The sequence below is a fragment of the Nyctereutes procyonoides genome, unplaced genomic scaffold (assembly GCF_905146905.1).
Source record: "Nyctereutes procyonoides isolate TBG_1078 unplaced genomic scaffold, NYPRO_anot_genome, whole genome shotgun sequence".
NCBI classification, from domain to species: Eukaryota; Metazoa; Chordata; class Mammalia; order Carnivora; family Canidae; genus Nyctereutes; species Nyctereutes procyonoides.
In genome coordinates this window covers 7,956,783-7,976,278 of record NW_026575040.1, presented here as the reverse complement: position 1 = coordinate 7,976,278, position 19,496 = coordinate 7,956,783, and the positions used below count along the sequence as shown (strand labels likewise).

Genomic DNA, 19,496 nt, shown 5'->3' with positions numbered 1-19,496 from the left:
AGTGGTGAATTACATTGATTTTTTTAATATTAAAATATTACAGTTAATGATTGTCTTCCTGAGATAAACTCTATTTTTGCCTTTGTATTATCCCTTAAGATATCACTAGTACTATTTTGTAAGGATTTATTTAAGGATTAATAATCTATTTATGTAAGTTGTATTTTGTTTATATTTTGTAAAGGGTTTTAAGTATATGTTCATGAAGGATACTGGTCTAGAGTTGTTTTTTTTAAATAATGTCTTTAGGTAGTTCCAGTATCAGGATATGATGATCTCATAAAGAGTGGACCGTGTTCTCTCCTCCTTTTTCTAAAATAATTCATTTAAAATTGGTATTATCTCTTTCTTAAATGTTTGCTGGAATTCACTTGGCGAAGCCATCTCGATCTGGAATGTTTGGTTTGGTCTTGGAAGGAAGCTTTTAAATTATTAATCCAATTTTAAAATGAACTATGTGTTGTGCTTAAGTTTCCAACTTCAGTTTCAATTTCAACGTTACTCAGATTTTAGCAAAAACTATATGCAGAAGCAGAACTAAGAGACCCTCAAGTGACTTAATTAAACACCATACATTCAAACAATTATTTCTTTTAAAAGCTAAATGGCAAAAGCAAACCTAAAAGGTGTAATGGGATAGACAACCTGAATCCTGAATCAATCTTTTTCTCTTCCTAAATCAAGATCAGGTGTCCTTTGATCTCTGACATTCCAGGGTTTCTTGGAGAAATACAGACAGCCAAACACATGGGTTGCCCAATGGAAAGTGGCTTGATGATGGTGTGACCAACTGGCATCTTGTTCTCTGGCTCTCCCTGGTCAGAAGATACAGTATTCATCATCAGCATGCTTCCATAGTTAGCGTCTTGGTGAGCATAACTCTATTTACTGCTTTTTGCTCTATGTGTGCTTATCAGTTTAGGGGGAAGTAACCAAACATTTTATTTGCTTATGTTCTTTACATGGTGCCAGCCATATTAGTCAAAGCAGGCGATCATAGGTAATACAAATAGCTCTAAGTATGAGAGGTATCACTCACAAAGTTCGAGACACGTTCAAAGCACACATCAGTCTATGATGGGTTTCTTCTTCTTCTTTTTTTAAAATATTTTATTTATTTATTTGTGAGAGATACAGAAGAGAGGCAGAGACATAGGCAGAGGGAGAAGCAGACTCCCTACGGGAAGCCCAATGTTGTACTCGATCCCAGGACCCTGGGATCACACCTGAGCCAAAGGCAGCCGCTCAACCACTGAGCCACCCAGGTACCTCCCTTTTTTTTTTCTTCTTGAGTAAGTTGTGTTTTAAGCAATTGGTCATTTCATCCAATTTGTTGATTTTATTGGCATGAAGTTGTTCATCACATTCCCTTACTATTCTGTTATTTACTGTCTCTAGATTCTGTGGCTAGCTTCTTTCATTCATTACATTAGTAATTTCTCCTCTCTCTCTCTCTCTCTCTCTCTCTCTCTCTCTCTCTCCCCCTCTCATCTATATCTCTATCTCTATCTCTATCTCTTTTATTCTCTAAAAATCTTGCCATAAGTTTTTCAATTTATTGGCCTTTTCCGAAGCCTGCTTTTGATTTTGTTGAAGTCCTTAATTATTTGTCCATTTTCTATTTCTACTCCTTATTCTTTCTTTCCTAATCATTTACTTTGGGTGTCATTTGCTCTTCTTTTCCTAGTCTTTTTTCCCCCAGAATGAACCTAGAAATATTGATAAAATACCTTTCTAAAATAAACATTTAAAGGCAAAAACTTTTCATCAAGTAATATCCCACAAATTTTATGTTGAGTTTTCATAATCACTTACTAAGGTATCTTTGTAAATATCCCTTATGATTTAATTTTTGAATCAAGGGCTTTTGAATCAAGAAGTGTGTAGTTTGGGGGACCTGGGTGGCTCATTCGATTGAGTGTCTGACTCTTGATTTTGACCCAGATCATGATCTCAGGGTTGTGAGGTGGATCCCCACAGAAGGCCCCCACAATCAGCTGGGAGTGCGCTTTCCCTCTCCTTCTCCCTCTGCTCCTCCCCATGCTCTCTCTCCCTCTCTCTCTCTCAAATAAATAAATAAATCTTTTTTTTTTTAAAAAAAGAAATGGATTGTTTAATTTCTACATATCTGGGGGGTCTTAGATATCTTTCTGTTACTGATTTTTGGCTTATTTCCATTTTGTTGAAATTAAACAGACTTTGTTTGTAGTCCTCCAGATATACTGAGATTTATTCTATGGCATTCTCGTACATGCTCCATGTGCACTTTAAAAAATTGTGCGTGCTGTCGATAAGTGGATGCTCAATAAATGTCAATTAGGTCAAATTGGCTCAAAGTGTTGTTCAGGTGTTTTTTATGTTTACTGATTTTTTTGATTTTTGTTCTATCAGTAATTGAGAGGAAAGAATTGAAATCTCCAACAATAAGTATGGGTCCACCTATTTATGGGTTCCATAAATTTGGTTTCATTAACTTTGAAGTTATCTTAGTAAAAGTATGTGCATTTAGGATTTTGTATTTCTCAATGAGTAGTGCTTTATTATAATTAAATATTCATTTTTATCTCTGATCATATCTCTTTTCTCAATACCACGTTTTCTTTCCTTTTTTAAGTTGCAGATTTTATTAATCAGTGTAAACCCCAACACAATATAGCAACATGATTTTATGCATTTAGAGGGGACAAGTGGACAATTGTGCAGATGGCTTCTGGAAGACCTTTTTTCTAAGCAGCATTCTAGTGAAACATTTCACTTGTGCAACACAATATAGCAACATGATTTTATGCATTTCCTGGACAAGTGGACAATTGTGCAGATGGCTTCTGGAAGACCTTTTTTCTAAGCAGCATTCTAGTGAAACATTTCACTTACAAGTCTGGACCTTCCATCTTCACTTTGCCATAGTCTACACTCATTGAATGGAACTTGTATTGCTCATGCGGATCCCATTTGTTCCAAGGTTCTGGGTTATTCTTCCTATCCTAAATGACATTGGGATTGAACAATGCCAAGTGTAAGACATACAATGATGCTCCAGTACCTCCTGCCCTAATAAATATGAAGAGGAGGATCAAGCTCAGGTGTGTTTTGGCCTGACCCAGGATCTGGTGTAACATAATTGTGGCAGAGGCCTCTGATCCACAAGGAGAAAAGATCAAATCTGCAAGGCCTGGCACTAAGTGGTCCTATACCAAGATGAACAGGTGTCCAAAGCCATCCAGCTATTTTTTCTGATAATAATACAGTCACACATGTCTTCTTATTTTTGTCATGGTGTATCTGATTCCATCCTTTTACTTGCAAACTATCTGTGACTTTACGTTTAAAGTAGATTTCTTGTAGACAGCATATAATTGGATCTACCTTTTTATTCTGATAGTTTTGATTTTTAAATTGGAGTATTTAGACCATTTATACTTAATGTAAGTTTTGGTGTGAACCTATCACCTTGTTTCTTTCTTTTTTTTTTTTAAGATTTTACCTATTTATTCATGAGAGACACACAGAGAAAGAGGCAGAGACATAGGCAGAGGGAGAAGCAGGCTCCCCACAAGGACCCCGATATGGGACTCAATCTCAAGACCCCAGGACCATGACCCGAGTAAAAAGCAGATGCCCCAACACTGAGCCACCCAGATGCCCCTACCATCTTGTTTCTTGTTTCCTATTTGTCCCACCTGTTCTTTGCTTCTTTTCCTTCTTTCTCTGCCTTCCTTTGGGTTAATTAGGTGTCATTTTCATTTCATTCAGTCTCCACTATTGACTAATTAGATACACTTTATTTTTTTTAGCAGCTCCTCCGCAGCTTACACTAGAAATCTTTAGTTCATTGCAGTTCCCCTTTAAATCAAATTATATCCTTTCAAGTGCAGTTTTTGACTCTTATAACACTATACATTCATTTCTGCCTTCTATCCTTTATTTTATTATCATCAAACATTTATTCCATTTTCTTTTAAAGAACTTAAAGAATAAGGAAAACATTTACTAACATAGTTATACATTTTTTGATGCTCTTTACTTCTTTCAATAGATCCAAATTTATAGTTGGTACCATTTTTTAATTCCTGAAGAATTTCCTTTAATCTTTCTTGTTGTGTGGTTCTGCCAGTAATGAATCTATCAGCCTTTGTTGCCTGAAAAAGTCTTTAGTTTGTTTTCATTTTTAAAGAATACTTTCTCTAACTATAGAATTCTATATTGACAGAGTATTTCTTTTTTTTCTTTCAGCACCTCAAAGGTCTCTTTTCTTGTTTTCTGGTTTGCACAGCTTGTGACAAAAAGTCTGTGGTATTGTTATCTTTTATTCTTTGACATAGAGTGCTTTTTTTTCTTTAGATGTTTTTAATAATTTCATTATTGGTTTTCAACAATTTGATCATGATGTGCCTTTGTCTGGCTTTCCTTATTTTTGTTCTGCTTGGGATTTATTGAAGTTCTTGGATCTACAGGTTTACATTTTTTCATCAAATATGGAAAAGTTTTGCTAATAGTTCTTTAAATATTTTTCTGTCCCTTTTCCTCTCCTCTGGGACTTTAGCAACATATATGTTAGATTGTTTATGCTGTCCCATAGGTCACTGTGGCTCTTTATTTATTGGTCAGTCTTTTTAAAAACTTCTAAGCTTGAGTTTAGACAGTTTCTATTGCTATGTCTTTAAGTTCATTGATGCTTTAATCTATTCTTAATTTAATCTACTCTTAACCCCATCTAGTGAATTTTTCATTTCACATATTGTATTTTTGCCTCTAAAAACTCTATGTAGGATTTTTTATCTTCTGTTTTTCATCATTATATTCATATTTTTCATTAGGGCCTTGAACATACTGAGCATTTTTTAAAGTTTATTTATTTATTTAGTAATCTCTATACCCAGTTTGGGGCTTGAACTCATGACCCTGAGATCAAGAATCACGCACATGTTCTACTGACTAGGCCAGCCAGATGCCTCTTGAGCACATTTATAGCAGCTTTTATTTATTTGTTTAAGATTTCATTTATTTATCCATGAGAGACACAGAGATTGGCAGAGACACAGGCTGAAGGAGAAGCAGGCTCCGCACAGGGAACCCAATGCAGAACTCAATCCCAGGACCCCAGGATTATGACCAGAGCCAAAGGCAGACGTTCAACCACTGAGCCACCCAGTCGTCCCTATAATAGCCCTTTAAAGAGTCAGTCTTTATCAGTCTAGTCTTTAACGAGTCTAACCAGTCTACTGACTGATTTTCCTCCTCACTTTGAGTCATGTTATCCTGTTTCTTGGTGTGTCTAGTGATTTTGAGTTAAATTTTTTATTTCATTGTGAATATTATGCTGTCAACTATTTTGTTGCCTTCCAGTAAAGAGTGTTGGAATATTTACATCAGAATATTCAATTGCCAAGGATTAGCTTACCCCTTTCAAGACTTTCTTAAACTTTTGTTAGGGCAGGTCTGGAGCTGAATGCCCTGGATGATCAATATAAAATTTCCACTCTGGTTGGAGCTTAACATCACCTCCCCTGTATGAATTTTGGGAATGGTGCAACTGACAAATCCCATTGTTCCTTGCTTGGAGTCATGATGTTTCAGGCTTCACATTCAGGGCTTAAAATTCAGCAAGCATTCCAGGGAACCCGTGTGCAATCTGGGGGATTTCTTCTTCTGCATAGCTCCTTCTCTCCAGAGCTCTAGCTATCTTTCCAGCTATTTCAGCAACCCTGGACACTGAGCTCCACCTTCTCAATTCAATGAGGCCTCTGTGCTCTGCTTGAGATTTCTTCTGTATATCACAATGTGCCTCTAGAGATCATTGGGCTCCTCTTATCTGTTTCCCTTCTCTCAGGAATCATATTCCTATGCAGTCTATTAGCCAGTGTCTGAAAATAGTTGTTTAATATATTCTGATCCTTTTCCTGGTTTGTTATGGTGGGAAAATAAGCCTGAATTCTGCTACTCCAGCATGGTCAGAAATGGAAATCCTGGGATCCGTGGGTGGCGCAGCGTTTTGGCGCCTGCATTTGGCCTAGGGCGCGATCCTGGAGACCCTGAGTCGAGTCCCACATCGGGCTCCCGGTGCATGGAGCCTGCTTCTCCCTCTGCCTGTGTCTCTGCCTCTCTCTCTCTCTCTGTGACTATCATAAGTAAATAAAACTTAAAAAAAGAAATGGAAATCCTGGGTGCTGAATTTTAATTCAGAAACTCTCAGCTGGGCTGAGGAAAGCAGAGGTGGGTTAGCAGGTTTGCAGATTATACAGACATATAATATATATTCAAAAATATTGGTGACAGTATGAACAAATAGGCAGATAAACCTGACCAAGAGGGACCTGGGGTAGACTCAGCAATAGGTAGATAGACTAGACCTGGAACCAGTGGGGCTGTATCATCTGATGTTAGCCAATTAGTGATAACTCTGCTCTGCCCTAAAGCTCAAGGGATCTCCCTGTACCTCTGGAACCAACAACCAGAACCAACAACCAGTCACAATTTTGAATAGATTTCATAGTTGCATGACCGTAGATGAATTTGATCATCTTTAAAATGAGGATATTGATAATAATTATTAATGATGTTAGTCAAAGTGATAATTCTATCATAGGGTTGCTGGGATGATGAAATGAAATCAAATATGTCAAGAATAGTATGATGCACATAATAGGTATTCGATAAATGTTGTTATTATTATTATTAACGCTTCATACACAGATGATGCCACCTCTCACTCTGGCCTTCCTGCCTCTCACAAATATAGAAACATTTCTGAGATCTGTTATAGGTTATGCAACAGCTGGAGGAGATGAGCAAGAGGAAGAGTGTCTGCCACTGGCCCTATAAGAGGGTGATGTATAAGTCCTAACTTGAGACAGACAAAATTTCAAATGCCAGCTCAGTGGAGACTAAGGAGCCGGAGAACCAGAAGGTCATCTACAAGCACTGTGTGGGACTCCAGAACACAGGTCATTTAAGAACACAGTAAGATTTGGAAATTTGGTCTGTGAGACTTGTATGGGTTTATGGAACCCTGGGCTCTAGGAACTCTGTATTATTCTAGATCAAATGGCTTAAAAGAGCTTTGAGGGATCCCTGGGTGGCGCAGTGGTTTGGCGCCTGCCTTTGGCCCAGGGCGCGATCCTGGAGACCCGGGATCGAATCCCACATTGGGCTTCTGGTGCATGGAGCCTGCTTCTCCCTCTGCCTGTGTCTCTGCCTCTCTCTCTCTCTCTCTGTGACTATCATAAATAAATAAAAAAAAAATTAAAAAAAAGAGCTTTGAGTCATTCTGAAGCATTAACCTGTAATAACGTTATATGATTTACAATTTTGGCTTATGATAATGTTATGCCATTTCATAATGTTTTGTGAAACATGACCTGCAATAAACATACATGACTGAAAACTTCATTTATGAAAATGTTATGTGATTCTCAAAACTTGGCCTGAAAAAATTAGTATACTTGATTCCAGGATCTTGGCTATGAGAATATTACTGTAATAACACTGTTATTTCAGAAACTTGCTATACAAGAATATGTGATTTGGAAGCTTGGTCTATAAAAAATTAAGTGTGATTCTGGAGTCTTGGTCTCCATGTGCCTTAGCCTATAGAACTCTTCCATGAGTCTGAAAACTTGTTTTGTAGGAATTTCAGATAATTCTGAATGCTTGATCAAGAGAATTCCATGTGATTTAGGAAGGATTTATTGGATTTTGCTTCTGAATCTTGGCTTGTAAGAAATTTATGTGAATTTGGAATTTTAGCCTGAGTGAATTTTATCTAATTCTAGAGCATTGGCCAAAGAAAACTTTATGTGATTCTAAATCCTGGCATATAATAGCACAGCAGCTCAGCACTTTGGCCAATAAGAATGTGATGCAAGTAACCTGGCCTGTAGTAACATGGTATGGTTTCAGAAACTTCATCTTTAGGAAGTGTGATCGATATGCTTGGCATATCAAAGACCGTTAGTTGTCTCTTGATATCTGTTCTTCCTTGGTTACAAGCCACCTAATTTTTAGCTGAGCACATGGTCACCTGAAATAATAATTAAATTTCTCATCCTCTCTTGCAGGTTTATAATGTCCTTATAACTGAACTCAGGTCAGTGACATGTGAACAGAAGAAGCATACATACTTTTTAGGAAATGACCATATATGGAGAGTTGGCCTTCCACCCATCCTGCTTCCTGTTGGCTGTAGTTTGGACCTGGCTCCAGCAGCCACCCTGAATGATAAAGTGACCTTGGCAGGGAAGTTATGATTGATGAGACACTGAGATCAAATTAGCTTGAGCTCCTAACACTGGGGAGCACTATCCCAGACCTATATAACATGAAAGGGAACTTAACTGCCTCCTTTAAGCAAGCTGAATTCACTATTTTAATTCAAAGAACAATAGATGATTCTAAAAACTTGGTTTCTGTCATTCTGGCACCATGGCCTATAAATCGCCTGTGATTCTGATACCTTGGTGTGCTGGATTATCTGTTGCCAATAAGCATCACTGCTACCCTCTTGAAGAGGAGAAACTATGAACCACATTTCCCAGAATTCACTTCAGAATGGTTCTGGATTAGTTTGCCTAGGAGAGGGCTTCATATGAGATTTAGAAGAGAGAAGAAGAGAGGCCCTTAGTCTCCAAAGACAGCAATAGACAAGATCTTGGGGACACTCTGGCTACTATACTTTAGAACAGAAGCTAACAAACTATAGATAGCCCAAAAGCAAAGGTAGCATATTGCATGTTTTTGGTAAATAAAGTTTTATTGGAATGCAGTTTTGTTTACTTTTATCTATGTTTGCTTTCATACTACAACAGCAAAGCTGAGTAGTTGCTAAAGGGACCTACAAAGTCTTAAATACTTAAAAGTCTTCAAGTCTTAAATAAGTACTATCTGGCCCAGCACAGGAAAAGCTTCTGACTCCTTCTGTAGAATGCAGGAAGTATTCCATAACTTCAATTTAATGAGTATGCATGGACTATCAGATGTCTGGCATGAGGGAGAGGGAAAATCCTGTTCATAGGAAGGGCACCATTTAGGGGAGCAAGATAAAGTATATCCAGGTAGCAGGGTCTCAAACTCACTTATGCCATCTTCAGATGTTCAGAGAAATATATAATTTTATCTTTCTTTCCCAATAATTGATCTGATATCCTTCAAGTCACTATCCCATTGGGTAACACAGGGAAGAAACATTATAATTTAATCTACCCCAATCATTTTAAATTGCATAAAATAATTTAGTCTTTTTAAAACAATGCTTCATTTCATTAGGTAAAAATGTACAAGGTATGGCATCTGGGAGAGAGATGGCTATTTGGACTTGTGCATTGTCCCCTAAATGCTGAGTCCAGCTGCAGAGGGGCTAGTCTAGAGTGCTCCTCACGCTGGTGATGGGGAGGAGGTCCCGGGGGTGGCCCTGGCATCTGCTGCTGAAGTCCGTGGTTGCTAAAACTCATGGATTGCACTCCCCCTTCCTCTGCATGGTCAGATCACCTCAACTGATTTGGCCCCACTTCAGTTCTGGTTATTATTTTGATTAAACCCTGGTCTTCAAATTTACTCTAAGCAAATAGGTATCTCCCTAGAGAAAGGAAGCTCACTATGCTGTGAATACAACAACAATAAAACATCAGCTTCGTGGTTATCTCCCAACCTCCTTAGACCCAGTGGGAGAAAAAAGGGATTCCTGGACCCATCAGGACTTCTTGCACCCTGGGCAGGGCACTTGAACCCCTAAGGAGGGGAACGGGTGTCATTATAGCAGCCTGTAGGTTCTCACAGACCTGGGTCTCACTTTGTCCCATCAGGGAAGGACACATAGCCAAGGTCTTCATTTCTGTTAGGCAAGCTCACTAAGGCCCTGAGGCACTGATGGTTTGGAAATCTATTAATTTTTTTAATTATTACATAACACTCCTATTTATTTCTTATTTATTTATTTATTCATGAAAAACACAGAGAGAGAGAGGCAGAGATATAGGCAGAGGGAGAAGCAGACTCCCTGCAAGGAGCCTGATGCAGGACTTGATCCCAGGACCTCAGGATTATGACCTGAGCCAAAGGCAGATGCTCAACCCCTGAGCCACCCAGATGCCCTTATATCACACTCTCTTAAAAAAATATTTTATTTATTTATTTATTTATTTATTTATTTATTTAAGCATGAATGAGCAGGAAGAGAGGCAGAGGGAGAGGGAGAAGGAGAATCTTTAGCAGGTTCCATGCCCAGCATGGAGGTTGAAAAGGGGCTCGATCTCACAACTCTGAGATCACGACCTGAGCTAAAATCAAGAGTCAGACCTTTAACCAACTGCACCACCCAGGCACCCCTTTGGCAATCCCACTCTTCTGTTTCAGTTTTTGGGTCTAAATTCAAGCATTCACATTACATTTGAATTTCATTATGCTACTTAACATCCACAGGCTGCTACAGCAGAAGGGATAGTTCAGGGATCAAGAGCAAATGTAGTCAGAGTAACAAAATCAGGCACTGCCAAGAGCCTGCCAAGAGAGGGCACTGAACCAGAAAGGAAAGCCCCTTCCTCCTGCAATGCCTATAGCACCCTCTACTGACCAAGCTTAGCCTTGTGCCTGCTAGCAAAAGAAAAAAATATTTAAAGGGTTCGGCTCCATTTTTGCAGAGTTGGCAGTGAAGGATGAATTTAGAACTGATGGTCAATAAATTGATAACTGGAACACACAGGCAATGTCTATAATTCCCTTCTAGAAAGTTGGAGAAATGTTTGTAATGTGAATTTATTCTAAAATAACGATGATCAACATTATGCATTGTAAGAAAATAACCATTTTTTCCAAAACAAATAAAATTAGTGAAAAGAATGGCATTACTTTACATGTTTGGAGCCTCTCTTTGATGTTTGATCTAATGAAAGACAGCTGGATTCTTCTTTCTGCCCCTGCTGTCCATCTATTTTGATATGTTGTTTTGGTTGAAGTATCCAAAGAAATTCTGCTTCTCAACACACACACACACACACACACACACACACACACACACACCGTGATAACTATGTAAAGTGATAGATATGTTAGATTATGGTGATCTTTCCACGATATGTATGTGTATCAAACAGTTGTGCACCATAAATATATATAGTCTTTATATGCCAGTGATATCACAATAAAGCTGCTTTTGAAAGCTTTTATTTTATTTTATTTTATTTATTTTTAAAGATTTTATTTATTTATGCATGAGACACACAGAGAGAGAGAGAGAGGCAGAGACACAGGCAGAGGGAAAAAGCAGGCCCCATGCAGGGAGCCAGATGCAAGACTTGATCCTGCGTCTCCAGGATCACACCCTGGGCTGAAGGCGGCGCTAAACCACTGAGTCACCCAGGGATCCCCAGAAGGCTTTTATTTTAAAGAAAATCTGGTGTCACACACACACATGTAGTTGGAAAAGGGAGGAGGATTTCAAGTTTTTAAGATGACTGAATATTCTGCTTTGACAATGCACCAAAGCTCAGCAAATCGTAGTTTCTTAAAGGGTAGTTGCAACGAGGGGCACCTGGCTGGCTTAGTTGGGAGAGTGTGTGACTCTTCATTTCAGGGCCATGAGTTTGGGCCCTACATTGGGCTTAGAGCTTATTTAAAAACAAACAAACAAAAAAAAAAAAAACAACGGCTTAGTTGCAATGAGGAATCTGAAATCATAGTAGTGAACTTTTCATACTCTGTTACATGAAGATCCACTTGTCAACCTTGCACTTTCAATGCATCTTTTGCCTATGCCTGGTCTTAAAACATCATGCCCTGAGCATTTGGAAAATACTGGTTCACTGAGTTATTTAGATCTTCCAAATGTTGATACATTTCGTTATACAATATAAAAAAAAAACATTCCTCAATATTATGACCAATCACAATGTATTGGGAAGGTGTCGATCTCACAGTGGCAGATACAAATTTTCCAAAATTCTAATTTGCACTTGAAAGCCTGAGTGTTATAATCGGCAACAATTATTGTCAATCCTTTTCCTTGAAGTGGTGGGCTTATTTCATTCATTTTCAAGATTGTGTCTGCCAAATACACAAGCCTGGGGAACTATACTTTATCTGTCTTTCAAGTAAAAATGGTGTTCCATGAAAAAATCTAAGTTTAGCTCATAATTCAATCAATCACACAGTCCCTGTCCTCTAGATAACCCTCATACTTTCGTATGCAGCAGAAGTACTTGATGCATTTTTCCCATTTTGCCACACAGAACCAGCATATTAAAAAGGCAGGTACTCAAGTTTCCATATTTAATAAAATGAATAATTTTTACTGCTTAATCAAGGGCATTCTTAAGCCGAACCAACTTCCCGCCCCCCCCCCCCCCAGTGCAACTGTATAGTGGTGAAAACCAAAATCAGTGACCACTACCAGAGCCTGGTGCTACTACCCTAATGTATGCTAAAGTACCAGCAGTGTTACCTACCTTTGATTTTGCTCCATCGGTGCAAATTCCAACACAGTCAAAGGAAAATAATGCCTTAGTACTATTATGAGAATAGTTTTTAACTTTGTAGAGCCCCAGAGAGTGCTCAGGAAGCTCCTAGGGGGCCGACACCTTGAAAATCATGGATTTATTTAAATATTTGATAATTAAGTATCATCGTGTGCTTTCAGGGCCCTAATTTTCATTTGAATTGAGAGTCATGTTGGCACCAAGCAGTGCTACTTCATTTTCAAGGGCTCACGAGGCTAGGAAGAAGCAGAGCACAAAGATGACAAGTTCACACCGAGTCACGTCAGGCTGTGTGAACAAAGGTTTTAGAGTAGTTTGGATAGAGGGAAAAGTGACGGAGGAGTTGGATCATTACATGAGATCATAATATGCCAAACCCAAAGGAATCCATCTCACTACAGTGAGTACCATAGTTATAGTGCCAGTGGTGAGTTAGTTTTATCAAAATAACTCCTTTTAGAGCTAACGCTCCCCGACTTCTGAAGCAAGATCCTTCTGAGTGCTTTGTCTGGTGCCCTGTGAATGATGAGATTGTTCAGTCTGGCTGGAGAACATTCCTCCTGGCCCTGGGTGAGTCCTACTGTTCCTTCTAATTCTTCCAATGCTTTCTCCGCTGGTCCCCATGTCATTTCCTCCCTACATGGGCTTCTCAGTACTCTCTGAAGACTTGAGGGGGACCCTCTGGGGATCTCTGGAGTTCTTTCTCTCTGAGGCTCTCTTAGCTGTCATCTGTGCCCTGTGAATTCCACCTGCCTTGGGGTCCCTAAATTCAGTTCTATCTTCTCAACTCAGGGCTGGAATTGGAAGACCCCAAATGTTCCACATCCTATCCTACCATAGGCACCCATGTATTAACCTGGCCCGTCCTTAACCACATGATTTCTGAGCTCATCACTTTTTTGCAGCCAACACTAAGAATATCACACTATTCACTTTCTGTCTTCAAACTTCTTTCCCTAGAGTACATTCCAAGTGACCGCAGGTAATAGTTTTACCAAATGCTTCCCCACTACCTGGGTCACCAGCTGGCCAGCCTCCAACAGCAGTTTTCTCACTGCCTGCCACTCAACCTCTAAAAAACTAAAAGATCTAAAAAAACTAAACATCTTTTAGTTTTTTGTTTGTTTCAGTAACACCCCACTTGCAAATACAAATGTCTGTGTCAGTCAGAGTAGGCTAGTCTAAACAATGCGAGCAACAAATGAACAAGAGTTTATTTCTGGCTCATACTACACGTGTAGTGTGGGCCAGAAGGAAAGAGCCTCACTCGGATTAGTCACTCAGCAACCAGGCCCATCTATCTCAACATCTACTCTCCTAGTTGCCATGCAGGAAGAACACCTGACTGAAACTGCACTGGCTCTTAGAGCCTCCCAGAAGGGTCATACATCACTCCGTTGACATCTCAAAGGCCAGGTCCGGGTATATGGCTTCCTTTAACTTTCCAAAGAGAGACATGCAGTCCTGCCTACCATACACCAAGGAGGAGGGACATGGGAATACTGTTGACCAGTCCTAGTGCCTGCTCATGTATTGCGTAGGCTCCCTCTTTGATAACCAGTGGTCAGCTTGGGGTTTGTTAAGTAATGCTTCATCACCTGGTGTATTTAACAAGAAACACCTTGCTGCAGACTTCTCCTGGGTTGTCAGAATTTATTGTAGAACAAGGGACTTGCCTCACCTCCAACGAGTGCCAATTCTGAAAGCATCACGTTAGACTGGCGGAGATAACTCAGGAAGGCTTCCAGCAGGGGGAGGCATTGTGAGCCAGAAATGGCCACAGGCACAGTGGCGCTGGGCTTGGGTCCTAATGGGGAGACATTCTCCAATACTGACTCTGCTGCTGACTGGCTATGTGACCTTGAACAAGCCCTGTCCCCTCTGTAGCCCTCAGCTTTCTCCCTTCTAAAAGGACGATAATATGAGTGGAAATTTCTAGAACAGTTGGTGGTTTGTTCCCTTCCCGCTGGCTGGGAAACGTCTCTGTCCTGGACTGGAGCCGGGGGCTGATTCACAGGCCCTATCAGCATCATTCTCAGGCCTGGGCCAGGTCAAGTGGCTGTTTATCTTGGTGTCTGAGACCATTGCTGACATGGCAGAGACACAGAGACCACAAGCATCCAAGGGCTGGTGGATCCCCACCCCCACCTTTCCACCCCAGGGGCTTGTGGGAGTCACTAAAAATGCAACTGGAAGGCCAGCAAGGCCAGTTTCCCAGAGGTGGAGTGCATCGTTCCCATGGAGACTTTCCCCCTGCTTCCAAGGAGCCTTCCCTTGAACTGACTCTTGAATCTCTGCCTTCTTTCCAGTCCCTGGGCCTGGTCTGAGCTCAGGACTTCCATTCCTCCTCCCTGGGACAACTGTAGAAATCTCCCCTCCATCCTGCCCTGGTCTCTCCGCAGCTGTCCTGCTTGTGGTTGCCAACCAGGTGTTCCCAGCCTTGCCTTTGCAGTCCCCTGCCCAGTGGCCATTCAGGTGAGGGCACAAAGCCTCCCTGCAACTTGGGATCATTTCCCTTCCTTCTCCCCACCCTCCATCTGACAGCCTGTTGGATGAGTCACCTGCTTTCCTCCTGGAAAATCCTCCCCATGCCTTTCTCTGCGGGCTACGCGGCCCACAGCCTGCTGACCACACCAGCCCAGACAGGCACTTCGCCCCCCACTGAACACAGCCCATTGTGGAGGGCGGTGGCTGAGAGCAGAGGTGAGACCTACACCCTGGCTCTCCCCTTTCTGAGCAAGCGGCTGGACCACTCTGTGGCTCAGTTTCCCCATCTGTAGAGGGTAGATAAAGATGGTGCCTTCCTCAGAGGATTATTAAGAAGAGCAATTGAGAGATAATATGTAACAACACGCAGTGTGCGTGTGTGTGCGTGTGTGCGCGCATGCACGTGTGTTGCTTGTGAGCCCTGGCACTAGTCACCATTTAATCCACTGATTGAGGGACACCTGGGTGGTTCAGTGGTTGAGCGTCTGCCTTCAGCCCAGGGCATGGTCCCAGGGTCCTGGGATTGAGTCCTACGTTGGGGTCCCCGCAGGGAGCCTGCTTCTCCCTCTGCCTGTGTCTCTGCCTCTCTCTGTGTGTCTCTCATGAATAAATCAATCTTTAAAATTTAAAATAAATAGTCCATTGATTGACCCATCTACCTGGCATACATGCCCTGAACCCCTCATTTTTCCCAGCCTCTGAGCTCGTTGCTGGGGACACTCAGGCTATGCCCTTGAGAAGCCCTCTTTCAAAGGGGGGAGAGAACTGGGGAAACAAATGAGTAGATACCGTGTGGCATACGTGTACAGAACAGTGTCCACGCCATGGGCACAGAAAGCAGGAGTGGTCCTTCCACCTGGAGGAGAGCCGCTGAGCTCTCCCAGGTGAACGAGGGGGCGGGCATCACACCCCACCATGACCCTTAACACTTAGGATGGGGGTGACATCGTAGACCTATCTGTGCTCCCTCTGGCGCCTGGCACAGCGCCCTGCACTGCAGAGACTGAGCGATATTCCTTAAGGTGACGCAGCACAGACAGCCTGAAACATCTGCTGGTTCTCGAACCTTCCTGTGACCCATTTTGTGCCTCCTGTGAAGTGGTGGCCGTCCTAGGCCTGCTTTCACAGGACGTTGTGTGGATTGAAGGAGTCCTGATCCAAGTTACAATGCCGGGCACAGATGGGCTCTTTGATCATTGAGGAAGGCCCAAAGAGGTGAAACCAAGCCTCTGCGGGTCCCCTCCCTCTAACTTTTCAATCTGGGGGAGTCAATTCACTTGTTTGCACCTTTTCATTGTTTTGATATGCAAAAGCGTTTGCGGCTGTAAGGGTTAGATCTCCAGTTTGCAAGACCTTCCTACCCTACCCACCTGAGCCCCTGGCACACGTTAGGGGGTAAATTCCATTCCTTGAATTGAATTGTGAATCCGATTAGAATAGGAGAGAATTGCGTGCCTGTGTGGGGATGACTGCTCTCTGCATTTTAAAGTTCTTGAGATAGGGGCCCCTGGGTGATTCAGTTTTTTAGGCTTCTGACTTGATTTCAGCGCAGGTCATGATCTCAAGGTCCTGGGATTGGGCCCCACATGGGGCTCCAGGCTCTTCCCTCTTCCTCTGCCCCTCCCCCTGCTCATGCTCCCAAGCTCTTTCTCTGTCATAAATAAATACATCTTTAAAAAATAAATAAATAAAATTAAAAAATAAAGTTCTTGAGATAAAGAATGGGGTTATTCTACTGGCCTTTCCCACCACCCCCAAAGCTCCCTGAGGTGAAGGCCTAGTGCTCCAGACCAGGCTCGTGCCCTCCTCCATTTGGAGCCTGCTGGAACAGGCAAGGAGGTGGTAATGCTGGGAGAGGGGAGCAGAGCAATAGCTAGGGCTGCATTTGAAGGAGCCATGGAGGCTTCCTCATCCTAGGCCCTGGCCAAAACATTCCTTTCTCAGGAGAGAAACATCCCCTGATCCAGTTCAGTAGGATAAAGAGCCAAGTTAAATGTGGCCTGTCTGGGAGACTGTGAGCACCCCATGGGGGTGGCAGGAGCCAAGGTTGCCTCCTGAGCTCAGGCCCAGATGTCCCCAGGCCTCAGCCTCAAGGCTATGGTTGGGAAAATGGGGCATGGCCATGTCAAGGTCAGTGGCCACCCAGAGACTTGGCATTTCTCACTTTCTCAACACATGGTCTCCCACACCCCAGGCCTCACCCCACGAGCTCTCCCATTCTCTGCCAACTCATGTCACTCATTTTCCAGTGCAGAATGCCAACAGCAAACTGTGCTCACCGCCCTCCATTTCTGGGCAGAGAATGGACTCAAGGCTCTTTTCTGTTGATTGTTCATTATTTTCCAAGACTCTCCTCCTTTGCATTTCCTGCCAGGAGGTTGGCGGGACAAGAAACTGTGGCGTTCATCTCGCAGACGAGGAAACCCACCTCAGAGACATTGAGCCACTTGCTCTAAGACCTCCCAGGACCTGGCTTTGAGATTCAGCCATCCAATTACAATTTCCCTTCTTTCCTCACTTGTCCAGTACTACATGCCTATTCGGGTTGTATGTGGAATGAATTTCTGTAGAGAGAATCCTGGCTCAGCTCTCCCCAGGACTTCCGGGGGTTCCAAGGACCAGGAAGAGTCCTGTCGAGATGGAAACAATGGCCATCCCCAGCCCAGATCCTCTGGGTGCCCCTTGTTGGTTTCCCAAGCTGGGCTTTGGTAATTCTGGAGCTGGGGTCTCTAGATGGGCCACCAGGAGCTGTTGGCCTCCTGCCTGGCCCACCTTCACTGCCCGGTGCGGTGTGTTTTCTTCCTCCCCAGCAGACCACCTGCTTCTGCTCCAGTGCCTGGTGCTTAATAGTTTATTGAATGAATGATTAAATGAGGGAACTAAAGGATGTTGCCTTGTATTGTCCTTCATCTAGACTTGTTCCTGCCCCTCTCTGGTGTTAGGCTGATCTTTGCCTCCACTGACCTTGACCTCAGCTAGCGTTGGCCTTGCATCCACTCCATCACCCAGTCCTTTAGTCCAGGACCAAAAAAAAAAAAAAAAAAGCCACAAATATGAGCTAATATTTCCAGCAACTACTCAGGACCCTTTCTTTCTGTCTTGTTGGATTACATCTTATTTACCTATTGGATTTGAAAATAAATTCATTTATAACCTGCCTCGTTCCAAAAAAAAAAAAAAAAAGACTTCAATCAGCTTATAAGTTTAAAATACAATACAAAATGAAGTAAATTACAAAACAGACGCTGAACTGACAGCAGAAAAAAAAAGAAGATAGAATTAAACATGAGATGTGGTTGAAATGGATATTTTGTTGCCTTTTTTTTAGTTTAAATAAATGGAATTTAAAAAACATAAAATTGTTTCCATGTAATTTCCTAGAACAAAGCTTAAACACATCTATAGTTGTACAAAAATAAGCAGCACCCAACAGGGTAAAATGCACAATATCTGGCATCTAATAAAAAATGAACAGTCGTGGGGCACGTGGGTGGCTCAGTGGTTGAGCATCTACCTTCAAGTCAGGCTGTGATCCCTGGAGTCCTGGGATCGAGTCCTGCATCAGGCTTCCCTGCAGGGAGCCTGCTTCTCCCTCTGCTATGTCTCTATCTTTTTCTGTGTCTCTCATGAATAAATAAATAAAATCTTAAAAAAAAAAAAGGACGGGCATGCAAAGAAGCAGGAAAATATGACCCTTAATGAGAAGAAAGATCAGTCAATAGAAATAGATCCAGAAATGATACGGGTGATAAACTTAGCAGACAACGACAGTAGAATAGTTATTATATCTGCATTCCATATGTTCAAGATGGTAAAGAAAAAATCAAGTATGTTAAGTAGAGACATGGAAGATACAAAAAGGGACAAACCAAACTTTTCTCTCTCTTAAAGATTTTATTTATTTATTTATTTATTTATTTATTTATTTATTGTGAGCAAGGGGAGGAGTAGAAGGAGAGGGCGAGAGAGAGAATCTCAAGCAGACTCCACAGCTAAGCAAGGAGCCTGACATGGGGCTCGATCTTATGACCCTGAGATCATGACCTGAGCCAAAATCAAGAGTCCGACACTTAACTGACTGAGCTACCCAGGCGCCCCAGGGACAAAGCAAACTCCTAGACATGAAAAAAATAATGTCTAAGATGAAAAATATACCTGATGGGATTAGCAGCCCACTTGATACTGCAGAAGAAAAGGACTCGTAAATTTAAAAGCATAATAATAGAAATTGAATGAATGGAGAATAAAAGAAAAAAATGAACAGACCCTCAGTGATCTGTGAGGAACCCCCAGCAGCCTTCTGCACCTGTAACTAGAGTCTCTGAAGGACTCCTCCCATAGACATATGTCCCATGCATAATATTGATTATTGTTTTTAATCTCCAGAGCTATATCCTACTGAATGTTTCATTTAGTCACCTGTTGTTTTTAGCTTAACCGTATGTTTTTTTTAAGATCAGTCCATGATGATACATAAATCCGATTCTTTTCATTTCTGTGCATTATTCCATAGGATAAGTATACCACATTTTATTTATCTACTCT

The 19,496-nt window shown here is 41.6% G+C and overlaps 1 pseudogene; it reads right to left on the bottom strand.

The window, feature by feature from the left end:
• Positions 1 to 2,870: 2,870 nt before the first annotated feature.
• LOC129506176 (cytochrome c oxidase subunit NDUFA4-like) lies at positions 2,871 to 3,119 on the bottom strand (annotated as a pseudogene).
• Positions 3,120 to 19,496: the final 16,377 nt, after the last annotated feature.